Consider the following 12231-nt stretch of genomic DNA (forward strand, 5'->3'; position numbering starts at 1 on the left):
AGTAAATGCCCCCCCCCCCCTCTCAGCAAGGAAAGAGGAGGCAAGGTAATAAACGGCCCAATGCAGGCACCAAAGACAGGAATTCCACTGGCCATGATTCAAAATTCACCCTGGGGCAGCTGAGCCCTTTAAAACATTTGCGATGTGCCCATGCCTGCTCGTCACTTTGGAACGGGTGCTGTGCAATGACACGAAGATCCACCCACCCACACTCAACAACAGGACAGTTGCAGCAACAAGGGCCAGTGCTGAAGGAGTTAAATAAAAGGAGCTTAAGGAAGTTTGAGTTTGAAAGGCCAAATCCGACTGCAGCTGGGTGGCAGACCATGTACTTACCTTGGGATATCTCGTGGCAGGGTAAGTTGGTCAGAAATGGGGTGGCACAGAACCTGATTCTTGCAGGCCAGACCCGCTGGTCGGCAGACCACACCGAGTAGGCAAAGGTAGCGAGTTGGGCTTAAAAGAGATTGTGGGATTACCCCACACACACACACACACAGATGGTAAAACTCCAGCTCAAAGACTCATTTTGATAGCAATAACCTTAAAATGATTCATGGCATGATTTATAACTTTATGACAAGACAACAATATTCCTCTATGTTTGATTTATCTCTCTTGCCCTCCCTTTTGCCCATGGCTATTAGGAATTGGGAAAAGATCAGTCTGTTTAAGATCGGAGACTTTTTAGATCAGAACAGAGTAAAATCAGTGGCTGACATATGTTCCCATGACACTACTTACGAGGTGTCTTTGCTGTTTTCTTATAGACAAATGGTCTCGATCCTTAATAGTTTATCTCTACCTGAAGTTTATTGTTCTGACGGGCTTGTTGAGAAACTGTTTTGGCCGTAAAAGGTGAATGATCCTTTGAGTTTCTGGTACAATCAACTTTGGCCAGACAGCTCTATCGTTACCACCAATATCAGGACAAAATGGAGGGAACGGACAGAGATAGAGTCCACAATTGAGAAATGGTTAAATAAGATAAGGAGAACTTACATTAGGGAATATTGATATCATGCTTGCATGAATAATAGACAACGCCATAAAAAGATACGGATGCTTTTTTTGTTGACCAGAATTTGATATAGATTTCTCTATAGCACCTTAGTTGTCAATTTAGGAAGTCAAAGGTATTTAGTATAAAATTTACATTGTCACTTTAATCATGTTTTCTATTTCTGGGTGGGTTCTGGATGGAAGGAATCGAGCTCTTCAGTCTACCTCTTGCACTGGCACTCAATACTATAAATTATTTTTAAATGTAGGCCTTTTCTGCCCTAAAGGCCTATCTTTGTTATATAGCTAAACATGCGGTACTTGCAGTGTCATTTTATTATGCTGTCCACCCCTGGATCCGTTTGTGATTTTGAATGTTTAAAAAGGGTAGGAATTAAGCTCTGCATTATAATGTTATTTTATTTCATGCTGGACATATCACTGTACTGTATTGTGTTGGCACTATCACTTTATCCACTGTTGGAAATCACATGTGATAATACTGAATGTGTTTAGATGTCGTATTGGTTAAGTGCAATGAATGAATTTTCTCTTTTTTGATTTGTAGAAGGGGAATCAGTGGAGAAGGGGTAATTGTATTGTTTTCCAAGCATTATATAAATAAAAATAAATAATAAATTAGGGCATTCGCCCTGTTGCCAACAGCACCGCAGAGTCGCTTTCCACTTGCAAGAAGTTGTTGAGAAAGAACTAGAAATGCTGTTGAAGCATGTAATCAATGAGCCCTCCACCGGTCCCACGCACTGTGTTTAGCCCATAGTGATGGTGCCAAAAAAGGACAGTGGAGGTGCTGCGCGTATCTGTGTTGATATGCGTCAGGCCAACAGAGCAATTGAGAGGTGAAGACATCCTGGTTCACACATAGCAGACATGATTACATGCAACTAAACAGTGCCAAAGTCTCCTCCTGTCTTGAACTGAACATGGGATACCATCAACCCGAGTTGGAAGAGAACTGCAGGTACATGACTTCTTTTTCGACTCATGTTGGTTTGTTTGGATACAAAAGGTTGAGATTTGGAGAGTCATAAGCTGTAGAAATATTTCAGGAATAATTCAACCTGGCACGCATGCTTTTAAGTACTGTGATGACATACTGCTATTTGGGCAATGAAAAAGGAGCATGGCGAGGTTCTTACACAAGTGTGCCAGTTTCTTGCTGATGCAGGTCTCACTCTAAATACAGCAAAGTGTGAGTTTCACAATACCAAACTCAAATTTTTTGGGCATATATTCTCTGATGGGGGAATGACTCCTGATCCAAATAAAGCATCAGCTACCTGCCCCCCACAAGATGTCATCATGCTGCAATCCTTCTTAGGCATGTCCAGTTATTACTCAAGGTACAATTGTGACTTTGCTACTGTGAGTGCTCCATCGAGAGACTTAACAAAACGAGATGCCCCTTTCCAATGGTCAGCTGAATGTGATCAAAGCTTCAAAAGAATAAGAAAAATGGTAGAAAATGCAACCAAGATGGCCTATTTTGACCCAAAGTTACACTTTGAGATCACAGTCAATGCGAGACTGGTAAGGCTGTGGGAAATCCTTGCTCAACATTATGGTCAACCAAATGCTCAGAGACACATTGTAGTCTATGCCAGTCGGAGCCTGTCTGTCACAAAACTAGCCTATTCTCAGCCAGAGGAGAATCTGGCTGTAGTGTGGCTGTCATGATCACGCAGGACGGCGAGAGCGGATCCGAGCAACCTCCTAAGGTGGACAACGCGCCTGAACTACATCTCACAAGAGGCGCAGCGTCCACGCTCTTCCGGTGACCATGTGCGCGGCCGCACATAAAAGACGACTCGACGCAAGGGGCGGTGCCAATGATTCAAGATTGACCTGTTTCCTGTCAACGGCCCGTTACCCTGCATCGTCCGCTCCAGCCGAGCTACAAGAACTCCACCGGCCCGAGTTTCCACCCAGAAACTCCCCCCAGTCCGAAACGTTCTCTCCTCTATCCCGACGGACTACAGAGAGAGGTGAGTGACCCCGTCTGCAAACATCCCGAAGCGCCCACGGATTGTCCGGGCCAACGCCTTCTGGGTGCGCGCTCCTCCTCCACGGCGAGCAAGGAGTAGCAGCGCCGCCACCTGCGTCTGACCGAACGCTCCTCCGCTCCTCCTCCTTGAGCGTAGAGTCGTAGCGTGAACACCGGGCTAAGACCCCTCCGTACTTGGGTGCCGAGAAACCCCCTAGTCCTCAAACATTTCGAGGCTCCGCGGGAAGGTACCCTAGTTCCTCCCAATATTTAGTTTTTCCTTGTGTGTTCCCCTTCTCACCTCCACGGAACCCGCTGTCACGGCGCTTCTCGGCCCCACGGATACCTGGGCTTAGAGTGGTAGCGCCGCGAGCGGTTTCTGGGAAGCTCAAGATACCCTTCCCTTCCTCACGGAACCCGCTTTCACGGCGCTCCTCGGCCCCACGGATACCTGGGCTGGAAGTAGCGCCACAGGCGGCTTCGGCGAAGCTCAAGAACATCGGGCTAACCTTGCTCAGAGCCTTGAATCTTCGCACCAGTGCAGTTAACTGGGCCGGGACCACGGCGAGAAAACCGACCTTGGATCAACCCATCAAGGGAAGAAAGAGAGACAGGTATAGCGGGGAACACTGCGGAGAGAGCTCTGTCCACGGGGAGGGAAATAATCGCTTCTAAAAACCTCTCCTTGTCTCGTTTCAGGTATCTCTCCCGGCTGACTCCTTCCTTTCTTCCCTCACCCACCTGTCTCCTGAGCCCAAGGGTCTTTATACGAATCCGGGCAGGGGACGGATGGGAGGGGGACCCCTCTATAGCATCAGCATCATCCCGAGGAGAAAACCCAGGGTCCACCGCGACAGTGGCCTGCGAACATTTTCATGTATTTCTACACAGAAAGTGTTTCACTATCATTACCAATCACTAAGCGCTGCTCACTTTATTTGGAAACCCGAAAGCCAAGATGCTACCCTTGCATTGAGAAGTGGGGATTGTGATTGCAGGAGTATGACTATGCAATTGTTCACAAGCCGGGTAAAGATCAGGACCCTGCTGATTACTTTTCACGAGTACCATTGCAATGGCACAGTTCGACATCCCAAATGGCTGAGGAGTACATTAACTTCACTGTGGGGCTGAGCACACCTGCAGCCCTATTCATAGAACAGATCATTGCTGCTACTAATGCTCATATTGACATGCTTATCTTCAAGGACATAATTTCAACTCAACTGTGGAAGACGCACGCTCGACCTTTTGATGACTACATTGAATTCCAAAAATTCAAACATGTACGGGATAAACTGTCCATTAACAAGGAAGGTGTTGTATTGAAAGGATAACGAATCATCATACCTGATAACTTAAGAGAGTAAGTCCTTCAACTAGCCCATGAAGGACATCAATGCTTTGTAGCCATCAAAAGAGCCCTAAGATACCAAGTGTGGTTCCTGCGTCTGGAGAGAGGACTAAAAGAGTGTCATCTTTGCAACTGTCTGTTTTCCAAACACTTTGACAATGTCTGACCTTCCTGCACATGTGTTGAAAAAATTGCAGTAGATTTCCTCGGACCTTTAAAAAATGGACATCATTTCAAGGTGTTCATCGATGAGTATTCATGTTTTCCTATGGTAGAGGAGTTAGTGTCAACTACCCAGGACAAGGTCATCAAGCAGCTGGATGACATCTTTGCAGCAAGGGGTATCCCCACCATTCTCAAATCTGACAAGGGTCTGCCATTCAATAGCAAAGAATTCAAGGAATTTCTGGTCATATTAAATGTCAAGCATCAAAAGAGCACACCTGTGTGGCCCCAAGATAATGGTGCTGTGGAACAATTTATGGGTTCTCTCAAACAGGTAATTCAATGAGCACTGATGGAGAGATGACAATTAAACCGGGCCCGGTGTCAAGCCCTCTGTGCCAATTGTTCAACTCCTCAATACACAACTGGCAAGAGTCCTGCCACCTTGTTATTTGGGAGAGCCACGAACTACACTGCCCCAGTGGACAGTAGACCGAGCTTTAAATGTGGATATGGTTCGGGTCATGGACACTTCTCGGAAGTGCCAAATGAAAAAATATGATGATCGTCGTCAGCGAGCTCCGGAAACAGCCTTCGACAAAGGTGACTGGGTCCTGGTCAAGCAGAAACTAAAGCGAAAAACAGACACCCGCTTTTATATCAATCCTTTGAGGGTTGTGACGTGCACAAGACATATGGTGACGGCGCAGACCAGGGAAAGTCCATCACACACAACTCGCCGCACTTTAAGCCTGTACCTTGAAGTTCGTCAGCTCCTGTAATCACAAATGAGGCAACGCGTTTGACAGTCCAGATCAAGCATCACAACCTGTGCCATCGGTGCACAACCAGAGTGCATCTCATTCACCTCATACCACTCGGTCTGGCCGGCTAGTACGAGCGCCTTGACGCCTCATTGAAGAGATATGATGTGACAATTGTTTGTACTTTTAATTTAACAAGAGAGGAGATGTAGTGTCATTAGACCAGGGATCAAGTCCTAAAAAAAGAAGTGGGGGGACTAACTAGGTTAGGCAGGAAGCAAGTGAAATCATGACGCGGGCCATCACAGCGCATGATGTCATGACGTGTGACATTGCATGTGACATAACAGGAAGTGACCTCACTGGATGTGACCACAAGAAGTGACATTCGATATTGAGACCTCATACATGTTTATCAGGTATATAATTAGTACATTTCAGCACATTATGAGATTTAAAAAATGCAATTTGGCTTTGGAGTTTTACTAAAAAAGTGGCACAGCCCAACGCAAAGTCTGGGCTTCAACTTATATATATATATATCTTTTTTAAACCCTATCACAAAAAGAATTGGCAACAAGGAGAAGCATGGCAGTAGATCTGTTCTGCTTAATTGGTTACAGCATCTGCATTTTAAAATATTTTTGGGGTTAAGGCATCTGCTGTAAAGGTGCCCAATAAATCTCAGGGAATAGTAATAATGGTGAGATAACTCTGGTAGTTAATGCACATGCAGGAGAGATCTGTGTTTTGTGAAGTCCCAGATTTGAATCAAAGTAGTATAGCGGGTTACTGTGTCTCCTGCAAAGCACATCAGGTAACATGCAGATGACAGATTTGTATTTTACTTAGATAGTAAAGTAGGTTACTGCTTTTAAAACAGAGATCCTTTTGTTACCTGTAGTTCATAAATTGTAATCCTTGTAATATAGCAAAGTGAACTATGAAGGTTATGACTCCTACATCTTGTAACCCTATCTCATGTAACTCATCTTGAAAATTGATTTACACATTTACATGATTTATTGTCAATGTGTATGTTACGTAAAGAGCTTTGATATCCTGCATATAAAGAAATAAACCAGTGCTATTGAATTTATTTGTGTAAATACTGGGACAGATCAACACACCTGACATTCTTACAGGGCATGTATGTCCTATATACAGGGACTGAGCAAAGGCAAAACCATGCCTCTCTTAAGTACCTGTGAAGAGATAATAAGCTGTGTGCCTTTGTTTCCCCTCCGTTGCATTTACATTTAAGTGTGAGGTTCCAGGCCGCCTCCAGTCAGGATATTCAAACAAAAAGAGGCCTGATGGACCGTAACTTCGGCCCAGCGGGAGGTGAAAAAAAACTCCCTCACTGCCTGAACGTTGCTACTGGGAAGGGAAAGCAGGAAACCTACAGGTGCTGCAGAACGTGTCCAGGAGTCTGAAAATTACAAAGGGACAAGTTCAGCATGTTTCTGTGGGGCCCAAGTTCTTGGCAGGACGGACGACGTCCTCCCAGTGAAAATAGTCGCTGGACGCGGTGTACCTGCATGTGTTCCCGCTTGTGCCCTGCATTAGACTATGTGCGCTAGGACCCCTGCGGTTCTGGGAGACCTCAACAAGGAATTACATAACTTGCTGGGAGGTGTTAAGGTGTGGTTATTAACGGTTAAGACGTAATTCAGTGTGCAATTGTATGCTAGGAAATAAAGACATAGGGCCATATGTATCAAACTCTGATTTTGCGATTCTCAAATTGCTATTTTTTGCGAATCGCTATTTAGGAATCGCAAAACGCTATGTATGTAGGATTTGCAAATAATTTTGCGAATCCTACATATTCCTTAATTGCGAATTGCAAATTGCGATTTGCAATTAAGGAATACCTCCCCATTCATTCCTATGGGCCTAGAGGCCTATAGGAATGAATGGGAAGACATTCTCAATTTGCGATTCTCAATTAGAGAATCGCAAATTAAGAATGCAATTTCAAGGGTGCCAGGGTGTCAAAAGGACACCCTGTTGCACCCCTGAATTGTGCATGTGTGCACATGTGGCACACATACATGGCCTAAGGGCATGTATGTGCGCCACATGGCACTTTGAAAAATGCCAAAACGTGCATTTTTCAGAGAAATCGTAATTTCCACCAACTTGAAGTTGGTGGTAATTTGCAATTCCTTACGGCCAAATTGCACTTTTTCTGTGCTTCTTACATTGCATTTAAGGAATCGCAATTTGCGATGCCTTAAATGCAATCGCAAAATAGGAAATCGCAAATTGTGCGATTCCTTATTTTGCAAAGGCAGTTTTTCTTTCATACATACCACTGCGAAATTCGGCGGTTGCAATTTGGAATGATACATATGGCCCATAGAATTCAGAGATCCGTGTGAGGCATATTCCTTTGCATGCTCTCTGAGCTGGGTAGGATGCTATACCCATGACACGGCCAGTAGTCAAAAAGATTTGGCTGGCAGTTAGCCATCAATAGAATTATATATATAGAGCAAACTTGGCACAAGGACATTAGAGAAATTTAACTAAGCACCAAATTATTTTACACGAGGTCTGATTCTCTTTTTTTTAAACCACGAGATTAAGTGATTAATTCATAATCATAGGATTCCGAGCCAACGCGGAGACCCAAACCTGGCTCCCCAGATTCTAAGGTCAGAAGTTCTGGTTCTAAGGCTCTATCCGTATCAGTAAGAGCGAGTCCCCGATCGAGTCCACTTGTCAATGCCTGCCTCCCTACTCCCCATAATCAGGATACAGAACCACAAGCGACAGCAGCCAGGAGCAGACATGCAAACCCTCCCGATTCCGCCAGGAGACTACCGATTTCAAGGCTAGTCTCCCGCCTCCCGATTCAAGCATCTCGAAACCCGATTCCTCGTGGTTTCATCTGACAGGGCTTGGTATTGTGTAACGTGCTAATTCTTCCAGCAACAGTCAGAGTGGGGATGCAGGGGCTCTAGAAGGTGTGACAAACCAACAAAGCCTCATTAACAAGAGAATGGTCCTTAAAAGACCTGTGAAATACTCAGGGGCAGCTGTGTGGGTGCCCGGGAAGCTGTTTCAGCCCGGGCTGCCACACGGGGGAGGGGGGGGGGGGGGGGGGGGAGTGTATGCACTGCCCGCAACCTGCCAGGCCAGTGCATAACACTTGCACCACCAGGGCACAAGTCCTAAAAAAGAAGTGGGGGGACGCTCGAGCTGGGTTGTGTCAACGGAAGTGACGTCACAACAGGAATTGTCACGAAATTTGCTGGTCTATATCTGAATTGCGTGAATACATACAAGATACAAGTAGAAGTATAATACTTCAATAAGTGGCAGTCACTCAAAACACAAGAACACACTATACACAGGACCCATTCCTCGGATTACACGGTTATTACAGACTCGGGCCGTAGGCAGTACGGGCATCTGTCGGGGTCCCTAGAAGTGACATGCTCGGCGTGTTGATAGCGCAGCTCCTTGAAGCCTTGGCGCCTCGGCTTGGCTCTGAGAAAGGCTGGCAAGGGGAGGGCGCGAGGTGGAAGGGGAGATTATTCTGAGCCTCGGGTGCATTTGAAAGGCATTCATTCGCACGTAGGTGCAGACTCGGATACCGGCTACATCTTTTGGGCAGGGGGGACGGCGTCCACCCGGTAACAACCCAGTAAAATAAGTGGGGGGACGCCGTCCACCCGCGTGGTACCCCGACTCGAGCCCTGTGCACCACCCTCTCTCTGCCTGCCATTGCGCTCCATGCTTCTGAAAGGTAAGAAAAATACGGGCATTTGCGTTTCATATGTCCAGTCCTGCAGCAGTACACTTCCGAAGCCCATACATGACAGTATCCCAATTCAAGGCCCCTTTCTCCCGATTTTTTCTAAAAAATCTCCCACTTTGCTCCTCTGAAATGTTGGCATGTATGCAGGAGTGCCCAACCCAGAACAAGACAGGCTATCACCGACTTCCTCAACTAATCTCGGCTAAACTTCCAGCTAAACTCAGCTGGACTGGAGGCAGAGACAGCACCTACCGATTTATACAAGACCAAATTCCGCAGCCAATCACCACTTCGAAATCCTGTGCGGCTCACTAGGATTGGTTGAGTTTTCTCAGAAGCTCGAAACCGAGGTAACCTTACATATTAGAAGCGCCTTCCACCTTTCAGAATATGTTCAGTCGTGGGATTGGTTATTATGCTACCCGGAAGTGCTAAAATTACGGTCAACTCCTAGCCTTTAAAATGCCAGAGTGGGCTAGAGGCAGAGACAGCACTTACCTACTGTCGTTGGACGGCTCGGATTTATACAAGTGCAAATTCTGCAGCCAATCACCACTTAGAAATCCTGTGCGGCTCACTTGGATTGGTTGATTTTTCTCAGGTGCTCCAATCCTAGGTAACTCCGCATATTAGCATCATCTTCCACTCTTAGAATATGTTCAGTCTTGGGATTGGTTACTATGCGACCCGGAAGTACTAAAATCACGATCAAATGCTATCCTTTAAATTATGAGCAACGGACTTCAGTCTGAATCTATTAATGGTCACTGGAAGGAGCTGAAAGATGGTCATCTTACTCAGTTCCTATCCCCGGTTTACGCTCCTTTTCTTACTGATGGAGTAGAGCTGTCTTATTTTGTTCTGCTTGTTCCACCATAAGGCCTAATAAGGCTATCTACCCCTCGGTGAGTACCAAATTATATTGGCAATTGTGAGAGCATTGCAGGCTTGGTGCTTACGTCTTAGCACACCAGTGATGTAAAATATGTGCTTGGAAGAAGCTTTTCCTCGGGTCTTCAGTATGTTTCTTTTTCACCAATTTGGTGGCAAGTACGTTTGGTTTGTGGGAGTGTTCATAAATTGAAGAGTAACTACTGTTTTGTTTAATTTGTTGATGTTACTTATGTGTTAATTGCTTTTATGGTCAGCTACTGTTTGTGCTAGTATTAAGATTGTTTTATCACCTGTACGTTGATACTACGAATAGTTTTTTTTTAACGTTAATTTGATAAACTGGTGTGGCATTTTAAATGAGAATAGGAGGCACTGATGGTGGCTGGGCGTGAAGGGGATGTGGGTGTAGATTTGTTTTTGTACATTAATACAATTGCATATTAATAACAATGTGCAGAATATGGATCTGCGCTCCAATTTGCATGTGTACGCTGATCTGATATTACTGCCTATTATACAATAAAACATTTGCTTGCATTCGCGCCAAGAATTTTTAATTTTTATTAAGGACACGGAGGCGAGGATTATGCTTACTCTTTCTTTTACTGAAAACACGGCAGCCAATGAAAAACATTCATTCAATAACAAAAATTACATTTCACATGGTGCTCTTGCACCAATCACGTCCCATCAGCCCCAATAAGAGCCACCAACACAGTCCCATGATCCTCTTTCTTTGCTCGAACTGGCAATACAAGGATGAATCTATAACGGATTAAGGAACAATGTCCTCCAGCGTGAAAGATTAACCGGAAACCATGACTTTCTCTAAAGTCTTCAACTCGAAAAATCTCCTACTCTGATTTCTTATCCAACCCTGAAAGAAAAAAGAAAAAGAACAACCCGTAACTTCTGTATAACAGAAAATCACAATACATCTTATACGCGCGGGTAATTATTACAATAACATTGCAATATAACCGGGTGGGATAATCCTCGTCTCCGTGCCCCTAATAGAATTGAAAATTCTTGGCGCGAATGCTAGCAAATTTTTTATTCTATTACAGGACCGGAGACTTCGTATTATGCTAGTTTAATACTTAGTAAACACAACTGTGGGTATATCACCCACCGGTTTATAATAAAATTGTTTAAAAGTTGATTCAGATGACCAGTCGGCACATCGCATAATGTCCTGGATACTAGAACCCAACATATAAGATTTTGATGCCATGGCACCTCGTACAGAATGTGCTCCAAACATTTGAATATCAATACCAGCTTCTTGCATAACAAAACGTAACCATCTGGCTATAGTGGCAGCAGACACTGGCTTAAAAGGTTTTTGCAAAGCAATTAATAATTTTGTACAACCATCTGGTCTCAGTGAACGGGTGCAATCTTCATAAGCTTTTAAGCACTGTACAACACATAGTTTGTCATTGTCTGGAAAAGCATTATATTCAATACATCTTGACAAAGTCTTTGTACGCCCTGTAATAGTAAAGGAAACTCCCTCCGGAGTAAATACTCTACCTGAAATATCCAAGGCCCGTACATCATATGTGCGCCTACAAGCAGATAGACATAAAAGCATAGCGAATTTGGCAGATAAATGTTTTCTGGGTAAAAGATTATTCACAGGCTATCTATTAAAAAGAGATGTGACCAAAGAAACGTCCCATAAACCGAAATATCTAGGTTTAGGAGGGTTCGCCGCCCGTATGCCCTTAAGAAGTTTGCATATCACCGGATGCATGCCAACAGGTCTACCATCAACTTGAGAATGTCCTACAGAAATGGCAGATCTATAGTTATTTACAGAGCAGTAAGCTAAACCTTCAGTGGCCTTGTCCGAGAGAAAATTCAGGCCGTGGGATAGTCCTGCCCCCACGGGATCCACGTGTCGTTCCAGGCACCAACCCATCCAGCCTTTCCAGGCTGAAGAGTATTGTTTTCTTGTGGAAGGTGCCCAGGCTTATTTGATGAAAGCTGAAACTCTGTCCGAAAAACCTGGCATTTCCCACTGTTGCCGGAAAGCCTCCATGCCATCAGAGACAGTCGCCTCGATATGACCATCTGGTGCTGTTCCTTGAGTGGGCCCAGGAGCAGCGACTGTGACCAAGGAAGCATCCTGGGAAGATCGCAGCTCATCTCCAATAATATTGGGAACCAGGACTGTGCTCTTCACAGGGGAGTCACCAGAATCACTTCCACTTGCTGCTTGACAATATGAGACGTCACTCTGGGAATCAAAAGAAAGGGGGGAAACGCG

The 12231-nt window shown here is 44.9% G+C and overlaps 1 protein-coding gene across 5 annotated transcripts in view; it reads left to right on the plus strand.

The window, feature by feature from the left end:
* The first annotated feature begins 9581 nt into the window (after positions 1-9581).
* ZDHHC1 (zDHHC palmitoyltransferase 1) overlaps positions 9582-12231 on the plus strand; it is a 477328-nt gene continuing 474678 nt past the window's right edge. For 2 of the 5 annotated variants that reach the window (XM_085639633.1, XM_085639636.1), the window contains exon 1: positions 9722-9967. The gene's annotated coding sequence lies outside the window, so the exon portion shown is untranslated. Of the gene's footprint in view, positions 9679-9721; positions 9968-12231 lie in introns of those variants that run through there. The other 3 variants (XM_085639635.1, XM_085639637.1, XM_085639634.1) reach the window with 3 other exon arrangements.

Source organism: Triturus cristatus, chromosome 12 (assembly GCF_964204655.1).
Source record: "Triturus cristatus chromosome 12, aTriCri1.1, whole genome shotgun sequence".
In the NCBI taxonomy this organism is placed as follows: domain Eukaryota; kingdom Metazoa; phylum Chordata; class Amphibia; order Caudata; family Salamandridae; genus Triturus; species Triturus cristatus.